The sequence below is a fragment of the Zonotrichia albicollis genome, chromosome 2 (genome assembly GCF_047830755.1).
Source record: "Zonotrichia albicollis isolate bZonAlb1 chromosome 2, bZonAlb1.hap1, whole genome shotgun sequence".
Classification (NCBI taxonomy): domain Eukaryota; kingdom Metazoa; phylum Chordata; class Aves; order Passeriformes; family Passerellidae; genus Zonotrichia; species Zonotrichia albicollis.
The window spans coordinates 83,845,258-83,857,783 of NC_133820.1; the positions used below are offsets into that span (position 1 = coordinate 83,845,258).

At 34.7% G+C, this 12,526-nt stretch overlaps 1 long non-coding RNA gene across 1 annotated transcript; it reads left to right on the plus strand.

Moving 5' to 3' along the window:
• Positions 1-503: 503 nt before the first annotated feature.
• Positions 504-12,289, plus strand: LOC141728349 (uncharacterized). Its single transcript, XR_012579273.1, has 3 exons — positions 504-582; positions 10,289-10,420; positions 11,141-12,289. It is a non-coding gene; the product is annotated as an uncharacterized LOC141728349 (long non-coding RNA).
• The last annotated feature ends 237 nt before the right edge of the window (positions 12,290-12,526 follow it).

Sequence of the window (12,526 nt, forward strand, 5' to 3'; positions counted from 1 at the left end):
CACTGGTGTTAACATTTACCCTGAAACCAATCAAATTAAGGGAGGCTTTTTTTTCCTCATTATTCTGAGTTAATTACTGTAAGTTTTATCATAGAGCCAGCTAAGATGAATTGTTTTTATTTGTATTTTTATTTATTAGCTGTGATCTTGTACTTATGTGTTGCCCTGCAAAGTGGAATCTAAAATATTTTCTCTCAGTGAGACTATTACTGACATTTACCTTTTCTGTCTGGATTCATATTTTCACAAAACAAACAAAGAGTTAATTTCTTTTAGATTTTTGTCTTTCTTTCAAATTTCGTAAATAGCAGACTGCTAGTCCAGAAGATACGAGAGAGAAAAACATAAAAATCCATGTGATAAGAAGCATTTGTAGTAAAACATCCACACAGTTAATTAATGGTCTCCACATATTCTAGTATTTACATCTATCATCATAATTGCTCCTTGGGTTTGATCCCACAAAATTCACATGCAGAGCAACGTGTGCATTAACAAGTGTAATTTAAAGCCCTGCAAGCACATTGGAATTTATATTAATGAGAGCCCTGCTGGAGGTCGCTGCTGAGAGCATTAGAAAAGGTAAGGCTTCTAAGAGGAACCAGAACACAAACATCCTATTAGCATGAGAAAGCTCTCTCTTTTTCTTTGTTTTATTTTTTCCCTGTGTGTCTGTGTGTGTGTTAGTCTTTGCACTCCCATTTATATCTACAGCAATTGCTACCCACAGCATTACCTGAAGGGGCTGTGTACATTCCCCCATAGCACACATTAAACATCTACCTGATGACTGATAACAAAATATATGATCCTCCATTCGCTGCTGACTTATTAGACAAAGGGGCAAAACTTTGTGTACTTGTGCAGAATAAATCAATACCAACCAAAGTAATTATCAAAAACTACTCCCTCACCACCCAATTAAGGTAACCCTCACATTCACAGTCAATATCCAGCTAGCTCTAATGCGAAATTTTTCTGTCCTTCAATTCACTTAAATGTTATATTTTATAAGTCTAAATGAAAAACAAGCAGATAAAGTAAAGGTCATTACCAGCCTTTGGTGTTTAATCTGTTGACAAAAAAAAAAAAAAAAAAAAAAAAACCTCATACAAATATGCCCACCACAAAAAAAATAACCAAAGAGCAAAATATAAAATGAAATATAAAACCCCCAGTAAATTCCTTCCTTAGAAACAAGACTAACAGCCAGCTGGATGTAGTAGAGAAGGAAATATTCACAACTGGCCAATCATGTGGTAGCTTGTGTATTTTATCAATAAATAGATTTTTCACGAGGCTTTTCTTACATTTAGGAAACTTGAGGAGAATTTCTACTCCTCAGAATGCCTAGCTATTAAATGAAATTATTCCCAAACTTAAAGTTCTTTGAGACAAAATTGAATTGAGAAAAATATCAGTAATTTAAAGAATAAAAAGAAACCCAGAAAATAATAGTTGCAGTTATTGCATAACAAAGACTTTGAACTTTCAGTTAGATGCGTACTTTTTAAAAGCCTAATTTTTTTAAAGAATGAAGATGCTCTCACAATTATTTCAAGAATCCTTTGTTTTAAGGTTGCAAGGAATAAGTGTTTAAACAACAATCTGTTTTACATTATTTTTTAAAATATAATTTTTGTTAACAGGTGTGTTATTAATTAATACCCTCACTTTAAAAAAAAACCTCATGGTTGTTCATATGTAGCTTGGATATAAGATCTTAATATATACACAAAATCTGAGGTATGTGTTCTTTTAAATAAAAGATTGATTTCTTCTTTTGAAGAAAGAGGGGGATTGATAATGCAGTTATATTTCAAAAAGAATTTACATTTTGAATTCTTGTAACTCACAATCACTTGCAAATTCTTATGACACCTATCTTGTCCTCAAAGGAAAGGCCAAGAGATCTCACTAGGCACTGAGATGTCTAATTTGACATGGTCTTATTCAGAACAAACAGTTCATATAGCAAAATAGCCACTTCAGGATAGGAATTAACATCTCCAGAACAGGTGAATGTTTCCCTGAAAGAAATTATATTCCTCCATTGAAAACTTATATGAATATCTGAAAACTATGAATATCTTAGTGAAGTACCTCAAGTTAGGCAAGATGTATGTAGTACTAAAGTTCATGGAACAAGACCAAACAATATGTAATTTTTATCATACTTGCAGAGATTCTTGTTAAAAGTTTGATATGAATTTTGTGATCAAATATGAGAAAAAGTTAAAACCAGGATCAGTTATCTCATCTGGAATATTTAGACATGTCTGAAGAATGGTCTTTGAAAAACTGGAAATATTTGTGAATGTTGTTTTGTACATGTGGAAGACAGATGAGTATAAATTTTCAATTAGCTGATTTTCAGGACCAGCAGAGGTGCTGGGAGCTATGACCTCAGCATCAGGCCCAATGAGGTGAACAGGTCAGACACAGCCCTGGGACACACATGGAGTGCCACAGGGACAGGGCAGGGCCAGTCCAGGAGGTCAGACCACTTATGGGGTCTGGCAGGGCAGGGCTGCTCTCAGCTGAAAGCAGAGTTCAGGGCTAGGGGTGCACCCCAGCTGTGACCATCCTCAAGCTCTGCCTGGGAATCTCTTCCCACCACCACTGGCTGGATGGGGTCCACCCCTGGCTGCGCTGGCTCTGCTTTGTTCTTGAGCCCCAAAACCTCTGGGGAAGGCTGGGACTGAAATACTCTCAAAAGGCTTCCACTGATAAGCTTTGCAGATATAACCATCTGTGCAGCTCTGTCTTTTTTAACATTAGTTGTTACTTTCTTTTTCTTATGGTATCCTTGACAGCTAAATTAATTTTAAAACGGACTGGCCTCAAAACTTGGACTTCTTCATAGCAAGAGAAATTACCATTTTCATGATTTTCACATCATAAAGCATCATCTGTAAAATACAAATACCATCATAAAGCAGGATGCTCAAAAGAGTCTGATTCAGTAGTTCTTATTAACACTGAATAAGTCCAAAATTAAATGCAACCCTTTGAAACCATCAACCATAAAATGATTCACTGTCCATCATATGTTATTAGGTACATCCTGATACTCTCCATCTTACATATTTTACTTCAAAAGTGATGTATGGAGTTTCTGCATTTGGCTGTAGCTGTTAACGAAGTGCAAAAAATTAGAGATATTTATTGCAGAGTGTTGCACATTTCAAAATTAACCTAAATTAAATCTTCCATTGTTCTCCTACTGACTGTCAAAGTTTTAAAAGTAGTTGTTTGGTAACTTATATGATTTATACTTGTCAATGCCTGCATTTGGAAATTCAGAGGTAGCATAATGAGTTCGTTTTTATACACTCAGCTTTCAGGGTAAAAAAAAAAATCTAAAGATTAAATAACTGTTGTTTAATTATTTTAAAATCATGCATATTCTCCATGGTTATAGATCACTTATTTCTGAAGCGGTATTCGACATTAAAAGAAAAACTCGCAGTAACAACAATAGCATAGTTACTGTAGCATTCTGGCTTCTGAGGCTCCTGTACATTTAAGAGTAAATTTACTGAGTTTCCTTTCTCTCTCTATTGTTTTTTCTTCTTTAGCTAAATAACAGGAACACAGATAATACAACAATTCTCTAAGCAATTTTTAGAAAATTATCACATATTGATGAAAGGAGAAAGAATCCCAACCACAATTTCTGTAAATGCTATAAGTGATTGATATCTACTTAGCACAGTTGAGTTTACTGAATCATAGGAGTAATTTCAAAAAATATTGTATTGGTCTAAGTCAGTGTTGTCATAGTTTAACCTCATAGGCAGGTAAACAACACACAGCCATTTACTCACTCCCTTACAGAAGAATTGGGAAAAGATTTATAAGGGTAAAAGTGCAAAAATGTGGGTTGAGATAGAGATGGTTTAATGGAGAAAGACAAAGTTGCTCATACCAGCAAAGCAAAAAGAGGAATTCATTCCTGACTGCTCTCAGCAGGCAGGTGTTCAGTCATCTCCAGGAAAGCAGAGTTTTACCCTCTATATCAGCTTCTTGGGAAGATAAAGGCCGTAACTGCTGATGCTAAGCCTTTCCTCCTTTCCCTCCTAGCTTTTACTGTTGAGTACAATGTCATGTGTGGAATATCCCTTTGGTCACTTGGGGCCAGCAGTCACAGTGCTGTCCCCTGCCTAACCTCTTATGCGGCCTTATCCTTTTTGATAGTGAGAAGGCATGAAAAGAGGCAGAAAAAGCCTTGATGCTCTGCAAGCGCTGCTCGGCAACAGCTAAAACATCAGGGTATCATCAACACTGTTTTCAGCACAAATCTAAAATATAGTCCTGTACAAGATACTACAAAGAAAATTAAACCTACCTCATCAAAATCAGGACAGCCAGTTACAACAGTTATATACATTAGTTGGTATTAATAGATGAAGATCATTTTGTGTCTTGCCATCCTGCTTCCACTGGCAGAGAAAGAGTGAATACTTCTCAGATACAGACAGAAGTGTATTTATTAAATGCTGCAGTCATTCAAAGACAAACAGATGGCTGCTATTCAAACAGGGAAAAGCAGTGATTATACACATCTGTACAATACCAATAAACTCTAATATATCCGGAAGCAATTAACTGCTTTTTTTAGAGTACAGCAAAGAGTTACTCAGAACAGCTTTCATTTCATTATTTGGTCAATTTTACATAGGAGCTCTAACTATGCATAAATGGTTTTCATAGCAGTGAACACAGTAGGCTTCAATGATTGCTTACTGTGAGTTGGAAAATGCTCACATGGAAGAATATTATAATTTTTTTCCGTCACAACCCCCTCATTTCCCCGATTTGCTGTTAATAGGAGTTTGAGTGAAGGTCTCTTTGTAAAATTATTGCCCAATGCTCTCTTAGTCCTTTACTGGACTGACATGCCAAAAATGTTGGGCCCAAATTGCATGCCGTATGTCAAGCTGGAAATGTACATGGGAGATAAAAACTGAAAGCTCTTGCCTCAAGACTTATGCTCTCTTGTGAGTTCTAATGTACTGGCATGAATGTCTGCTACTGATCTTGAGTTTCACAGTTCATTGTACTGAAACAAAAGTTCAGCCATCTGGACAGCCATGTTAATGGGTTATATTATCCTACCACATTCCTATGCAGCTTTTCCAATCAGACTTTAAGTAACTAAATCCTCTCTCTAGAGTTAACATTCATAGGTAATGGATTGTTGTTTAAGTAAATTATCATACTTTGCCTGGCTAATCTCATTTGTGCTAACATCCAACGGGCTTTGACTATCCAATCCAGCGATATGTTATCAATTCCCAGATTTTGACCTATATCCAAAAAGCATATCTAAACAGTGGACTCCGGTTGCTCACTGTCCTAAACAGTGGGTTTGTCTCTTGACTCCATTTTAGGACATCCAAGTGGTTATGTCCAGAGAAAATTTGTTTTGCACAGGACTAGCTTTAGTAACAGAAATGTAAGGTAGTCTGTCTTAACTGTCCTTGATGCTTGAAACAGGTTATTTATTCATTCCTTATACACTTTTTTTATCAGCGATACAGTCATGGACATCAAGGTCAACAGAGAATATCACCTCATTCAATTTGATTTTATGAATATAATACATGCAGGTATTTGGTACTAAGTACCATTATATTTGGTATGTTTACTTGTACAGACAGACCAGATTCCTTTTGCCTGAGTGTAAGACCAAAACTTTGGTTTAGAAGCCACTACAAAACTGTTAGCACAGACCTCTGAGAGCATGCTGATTATGAGGCATTTCCTTCTTCTCCAAAGCAGTGACAAAGCTTCAAGGACAGATGTGACGTTTATCCCATTAGGTATAAGTCAAGACAAGGAAGTGTGAGTCAGTGTGTAATCTTTCAAGGGTAGCAAAAACTCTTGATTCTCTAATAAGGCACTTATATTTTCTGGTCTAAATCAGAAACTAATCAAAATTATTTGGTTTGTTCTGAAATATTAGCCTGATTTTTTTTCTTAATTAATTTTGCTTATTTTTAATAATTCTATAAACTCCAAATCACTTTTAATTTTCTAGGCAAATATTTTCCAAAATGAAACCAGGCATAACTAAGCCCAGTACATTATTTCTCAGAGACTCCATGAGAGCAGGACATCTTCTCATTATAACAAGGTTAGTGGGTATTTGCCAGCAAGGTAGTTTTTGTCTCATCTAACACACATATTGTGAATTCCACCTAATTTACATTTTTAATACTATGGAATTGTGAATCCTCTGATCTGTAGATATCCAGATATCTTGTCTTCACTGTTGCTTCCATCAACCAGCAAAAGTAATCCTATAGAAAATAAAACTATAAACATAAAAAACCCTTGAAACTTTAAATTAATATTTAATAATATAAAGGTACTTGAGTATATTAGCATTTTTCATTTTTTTACAGCATATTTGTTTATATGTCCAAATTAAGTATTCTGGTATTGTAATAATTGAGTGAAACATGACTAATTATGTTAATATATAAAGAAAAAAATATTTTGTAATGCAAAGAAAAGGAAAATTGGAGGAAACATCTCATAGACCAAATACATTCATGCAGACATATCAGTTCCAACTGCATTATTTTTCTATAGGATATGAGTGGAAGATGGAAAGGGAAAACTGAAAATCAAATTTTAAGGGTTTCTTGAGTTCTGAAAGAAAGATATATTTTAAAATCTGAAAAAAAGCAACTTGAACAAATAAAAGATCAAGCAAGAAAAGCCCCAAAAAAATAACAACAAAACCCATCAGACAAAAAAAAAAATAACCCCAGAACTTCAGCATCCACCATCCACCTGCCCCTCCAAGCCCTTATTCCCACATATTACAAGTGAAAAGGAATATACTGTAATAAATATTCCAGAAAGGACAAGTATGCAAAAAGAAATTGAAGCTTCACGGGTAAAACCAGGGTACTTCAGGAATTTGGTCTTGACAAACAATACTAAAAAATAAGGAAGAAAAAATTGATGGTGTTATATGCATAATATTTTATACACAGCAAAAATGCAGAGACAATAAGATGTTAAAAAGGGGTCAGAGTCCCTGCAAGAAAATGAACACAGGGTGGACAGAGAGAGAAATTCCTTCAATACTAAGCATGCTGTGCCTGATCAGTGCAATTGCTTCTCTGTAGCAAATTCCCCTTCACTTCCTGCAGAGAAAACTCTGTTTTTTGATTTGCCCCTCAGCACATTTTGCAGAAGGTATATAAATATTTACCCACATAACTTATACTGTCAATATTGCAGACACATATAGGGATGCCTGGGGCACAAACAAGCTTTCCAGAGGTGTCAGATGTAATCTATGTAATGCTGCAATCAATTCTGTAGCAAAATGAATTTATAGGAAGCCAATATTTTAACAGTAATAAGATCACAATTACTTTGAGTAAAAAGTGTGTGGGGACACATCACCTTTCCCACACTTAATTCCCTTCCCTTTCCTTATCATACTATTATTTCAATAGAGATACAACATGGGGGACTATATGAAATTGGAACACAATAAAAAGCTTTGATTGTTTGGTAATCTGTACCTTTTGAACTACAAATACATTAAGAGCCACCCACATGTTTAGGCAAACTGGAAATTCAGTCAGTATCTATTTATCAGGATGTCTGATGTTCTGTTGTTCAAGGATCACGTAAACTCTTCATGCCCTTTACAGTAATTGTCACAGGATTCACATAAGAAATAAACCTGGCAAAGGTGCTACTTATATGAGTTACATAGAACTTAAAAATCAAGTTCACTCCCTAGTTCTCATCTGTATACTTTTCCAAGTGGATTTTTCCCAGATAAAAATATTCAGCATTAACAATTTCCAGTATAATGAGACTAAGTCTCAACTCTGAGAGTATAAATTCATGGACTGCCTTGGGGATAGACACAGGTTTCTGGCACTTTTTTATTTAGTATTATAGATACTGTCAAGGAGAATATCTCCCCTTATAAATTTCCCCGGCAACTAAATAAAAATGCACATGTGCATGCTTATGAACCTGCTTGGGTTTATAGTCTGTTGAGAGGAATGCATTCCTTTTAGATCCCATGTATGCTGTGATTCAGCACAAAATAATGATGTAGCTTCACTAAAGTACTTGACACTAACAGATAGGATATAAACTATCAACAACAGTTATATTTTGGCGTATTTCAAATTGTAATCATAGTTGAAGGAAGCTTATGCACAGTTTTTGAGATATTTATACCTTGCATACCTGTCTTTCAAGTTATAGCCACTGACAGTTTATGGGTTTCCTGTAAGGCTGGAAAATAGAATAAATAAAGACTAATATTTCAGTATTAAGTGAACAAGGTCTTAGTTTTATGTCAGCCTGACAAATCAAAAATAATTCAGGTAACTCAACATCTAAGGAAATAAAGTGTTTAACTGGGTTTATTTCTGGCCAAATGAAAAACATGCAGTCCTAATAACTATATTATCTAACACTACCACAACACCTAAAGTCACAACTAGGTCACAAAACCATTGTCTTGGCTGGAGTTCAAATAAAAATATGAATGTTTTGGGGTCAGTGAGGCTGCAGACACAGGAGTTTTCTTGAACCTAGGAAAATACTGCCTTTCTGTTTAAATTCTCAGTAGTCAAGTCTGAATTTCCACTCTTATTTAGTTATACGTAACTGTAACTAGCAATCCTTTCCTATTGATTTTGAATACTGTAGGCAGGTTTCTCTTAAATAGCTGCTGTACATTCAGCTATGTTTCAAAAATAAGTTTACAAAAAGTGAAGGAAAAATATTTTTAAAATATAACTGAAAAGAAAATAAATCTTTTTGTGTACTTTCTCCTTCTCCAACTGTTTCATGTGAATGTGAAATCATTTTACTTTGCACTGGTTATGAGTTTGAACTTCCCCATTTTGGCTGTCTCAAAAATTACCCAAAATGTCCATCTTTTGGCATCCTAGAGTCATACCTAAATGGAAATCTGGTAGAGTTTCCTGCAGCACTTCTTCAACCTGGAAGCCCTGAAGCCCTTTGTTTTCAAAGAAAAATGGTAGCTCAGGTCTCAACCTAATTTCAGATGATGTATCCAAATCTTAACTGAAAGTTTTTAGAATAGTAGCAGGATAGAATAGTAAAAACCTAGAGGAACAGAGAAAAAGCCCTGAACATCTTAACAATATTCTCATCAGATACTTATGCTTCAAAGAGAATGAAGACATTGAGTCTACCCAATTTTTCTGAATCTCCTAGACCTATCAGAAAATCAAAATTTAAGAGCTGAAAATAAGAAAAGAACCTGAAAACATTGCCTTTGAAAGAAACCCGAAAAACACTCCTTTTGTAAATATTTCTGGAAGACATTTTTTACAACATAAAGATTTACATTTGCAATAGATATTTGTGAAAATAAAAAGAACAAAAGTTTCATGTTTTGTTACTTCTAATCATACTAATCACTACTACTTCTAATCACTGCTACTAATCATACTTATTCTTGTTTGTAGCAGCAAATATACAGCTTCTAATGACAGTGACATTAGGTTATTTTTCCTTTATTTTCCCTCTCTATTTGTTAATGTTTCTTTTGCATCTGTTGTAACCTAAATGATTTGGTTTATATTGCAATGCTGTTCAGATTCTCCTAGATGAGCATCCCATCATTGATGGTAATTGATGTTGGCTGCCATGGAAATGCTAATTTGGTAGCAGTCAGTGTCAATCAGTCCTCGTCAGTTATATTCACAGGAAATATGTGGTGGTCACTGTGATGACTAAAAAGTAATCAGAGCTACTGACAGAAGGGGAAACTCTCAAAATACAAATGTGTATGCAGGTTCCTGGTCTTTTTTTTCTGGTCATGATCATTTAAGCATTAGAAATAGAAGTGATATGTAGCAAAATATCTTAAACTCAGTATGAAACTTTCCTTGTCTCTCATGTGTAAAAGGCAAGCAAACATCTACTTTTGAGCTTTAAGAAATTCAGTGTTTAAAATTCCACAGTGGGATTTTATAGTCAAATGCTTGATTATTAAAAAAGCCCAAAAAACAACCTCTTTCTTCTAATATTGTCATTGCTAGTACTACAAGCATTCTAAGTATCTATACATGTAGGATTTCTCTAGCAGAAAAAAATGGTTTAAAAATCAATAATAAATGATATATTGGAGAGATGGAAACATCACAAAAACATGCATGAATCCACCAAGCATATTTTTGTCATTTTATTCACTCCAAATTATTTTTGTGGTTTTATTCACTCTAAATTGGGCTAATTGGAGTTACTACTTTTTTGATAGAATGGTGCTAGCCATCATAAAGAATAAAAAGGTTCCCTAAGAAGATGTAATTCTTCTTAATTCTGAATGGCCTTCCGACAATGTGGTGTGATCTCATTTCAGAATGCTCACTAGCTTCTTCAATCACCTGAGGTAGGTAAAAATGAAACTATAAAGTATTGTAATTTACAGTGGGACTTATTTCCATTACACTGAGAGCATGTGGGAAAAAACTATCCCAATTACATTTAAATTGCATAGGGAACTATCAATAGAGCAAAAGAGGTCTTGGGGCTTGTGTGAATAGTTTTCACAACTTTCCTTGCAAATTTCAACCAAATATTCTTGCACATTTATTTAAAGACCTCTACCAGTTTTATTTCAATTGGAGGCAGTTCCTACAAGGAACAAATCCCATAGCCATTACTGAACTTCCTCTTGATTTGTTGAGATAAGGGAAGAGAAAGTCAAGGCAGTTTTAATTCTGTTCTTCAGCTACCTGATGTGTGATTACAAGAAAACAGTCAAAGTTTTCTTGGAGGAGCACATCAAAACCCAGGCTGTGCAATCTCCATCCTTGGAGTTATTCCTACTTTGGCTGAATGAAGATTGATTTTACTTTGTTGGTCCTGACTCAAGCAGTAGATTGGACTGAATTATCTCTCCTTTAATACAAAGACATTAACTTTAAATATATATCTTAGAGAAATGAGGAAAAACCTTCTAATTAAAGGATATTGATTTAGTACTCTTAAAGGCTTGTTTGGGCTTGGTGTTGGTTTGGGGGTTTTGGGGTGGGAACGTGTTCTTTTTATTCCCCTTTACTTTTAAAATGAAAACTTTGGTTGAAGTTCAGCGGAATTTTCATTTCAGATGTGAATACATCCAAAATAAGAAGACAGAAGACATGGAGACTGTGTCCATGCTGTAAACAAAAGAGAGGGAGAGACACAAGTCTTTATAGAGCTGAGAAGACTGCCTTGCTGGCGTTTTTTCTGTTTTGTTTTCTCTTGTTGCCCAAACACTTTGGTATCTATAAATTGTGAACTTCAGACTCCATTTTGCAAGATGGAAGGAGAGAGACATGGATATATGGGTCAATTAAGGGTGAGAGTCCAACTTGTCAGGTTGAAGGATTCTGTATTCGGTTGAAGTAGTAGGTAAGATACAAACTGTTGAAACTGGAGCAATCTTGGTCATTTTACTGTTTAGAAGAAATCTGTAGAGTAACCAATCCCTGGAACAGTTCCTACATCCCAACTTGGACAAACCTATTTGTGTTTGTCCAAAACAGAGAAAGGGAACAGAATGATACTTAACTAGCAATAGTATGAGATCAGTTCCTTGCTCTGTTTTCCATGTCAGTATACGCGTGCCACAAATCTTATGAGCTCCAGTTTGCAAAGTCCTGAAGTTGAGTGAAACCCTAAATGAGTGATTGGTAAATTTGAAATAATTTGGGTAACATTTTGTGTTAATGGTCTTTCAGTATGAAAACATGATTAGTTGGACAAGAAAAGGGTGTTTTATTTATATAGCAATGCAGAGCCATCTATTTAGCTATTTATGGGTGATTATGTTCATACAAAGTTGTCTCTTAACCACACACTTCAGTGCCATTTAAGTATCACTGGAGAGCATCAGTGATAAACAAAGTAAATCTTCAAATTATTTATTCATCATTGATTGCTATTTTGTAATTGAAAGCTTCTTACTCAATCTTGGACATAACCAAAAAGATTTTTATTTCTAGACAGTAAGTCGGGTCTTCATCGAATTAAGTATAGAGTTCTTTCTGCAGTTGAATCTAATGGAAGTATAATTAGAGAAAACACATGGAGATAGTTGGAAGGAACAGATATAAACTCAAAAAATAGCAGTCACTGATATATTTTAAAACCCTCCAGAGTACAAGTAAATTTAGTAGGGATGAAATAACGCTGCTTAAACTGTGTTTGCACAACAATGATTATATGTTTTTATTATTTATGTAAAAAATAATAATAATATCTGTAAAGATGAAATATGGTTAAGATCATATGGTTTATTTATATTAAAGCATGATAATACTCTGTTATTTAGTTGTGATTTAATCAGGTTTTAGAGAGGCTATTAGAATATCTTGAACAATAAAGAAAATACCATAGTGACCTCTAAACTTCCTCCAGGTTTTTAGTTTCTGTCTTTATCTGTCTCCATTTCATGATACCTTTTCAAATTTCCAGAGGAAGGCAACCTGCTCAAGAATTTCCTATATTT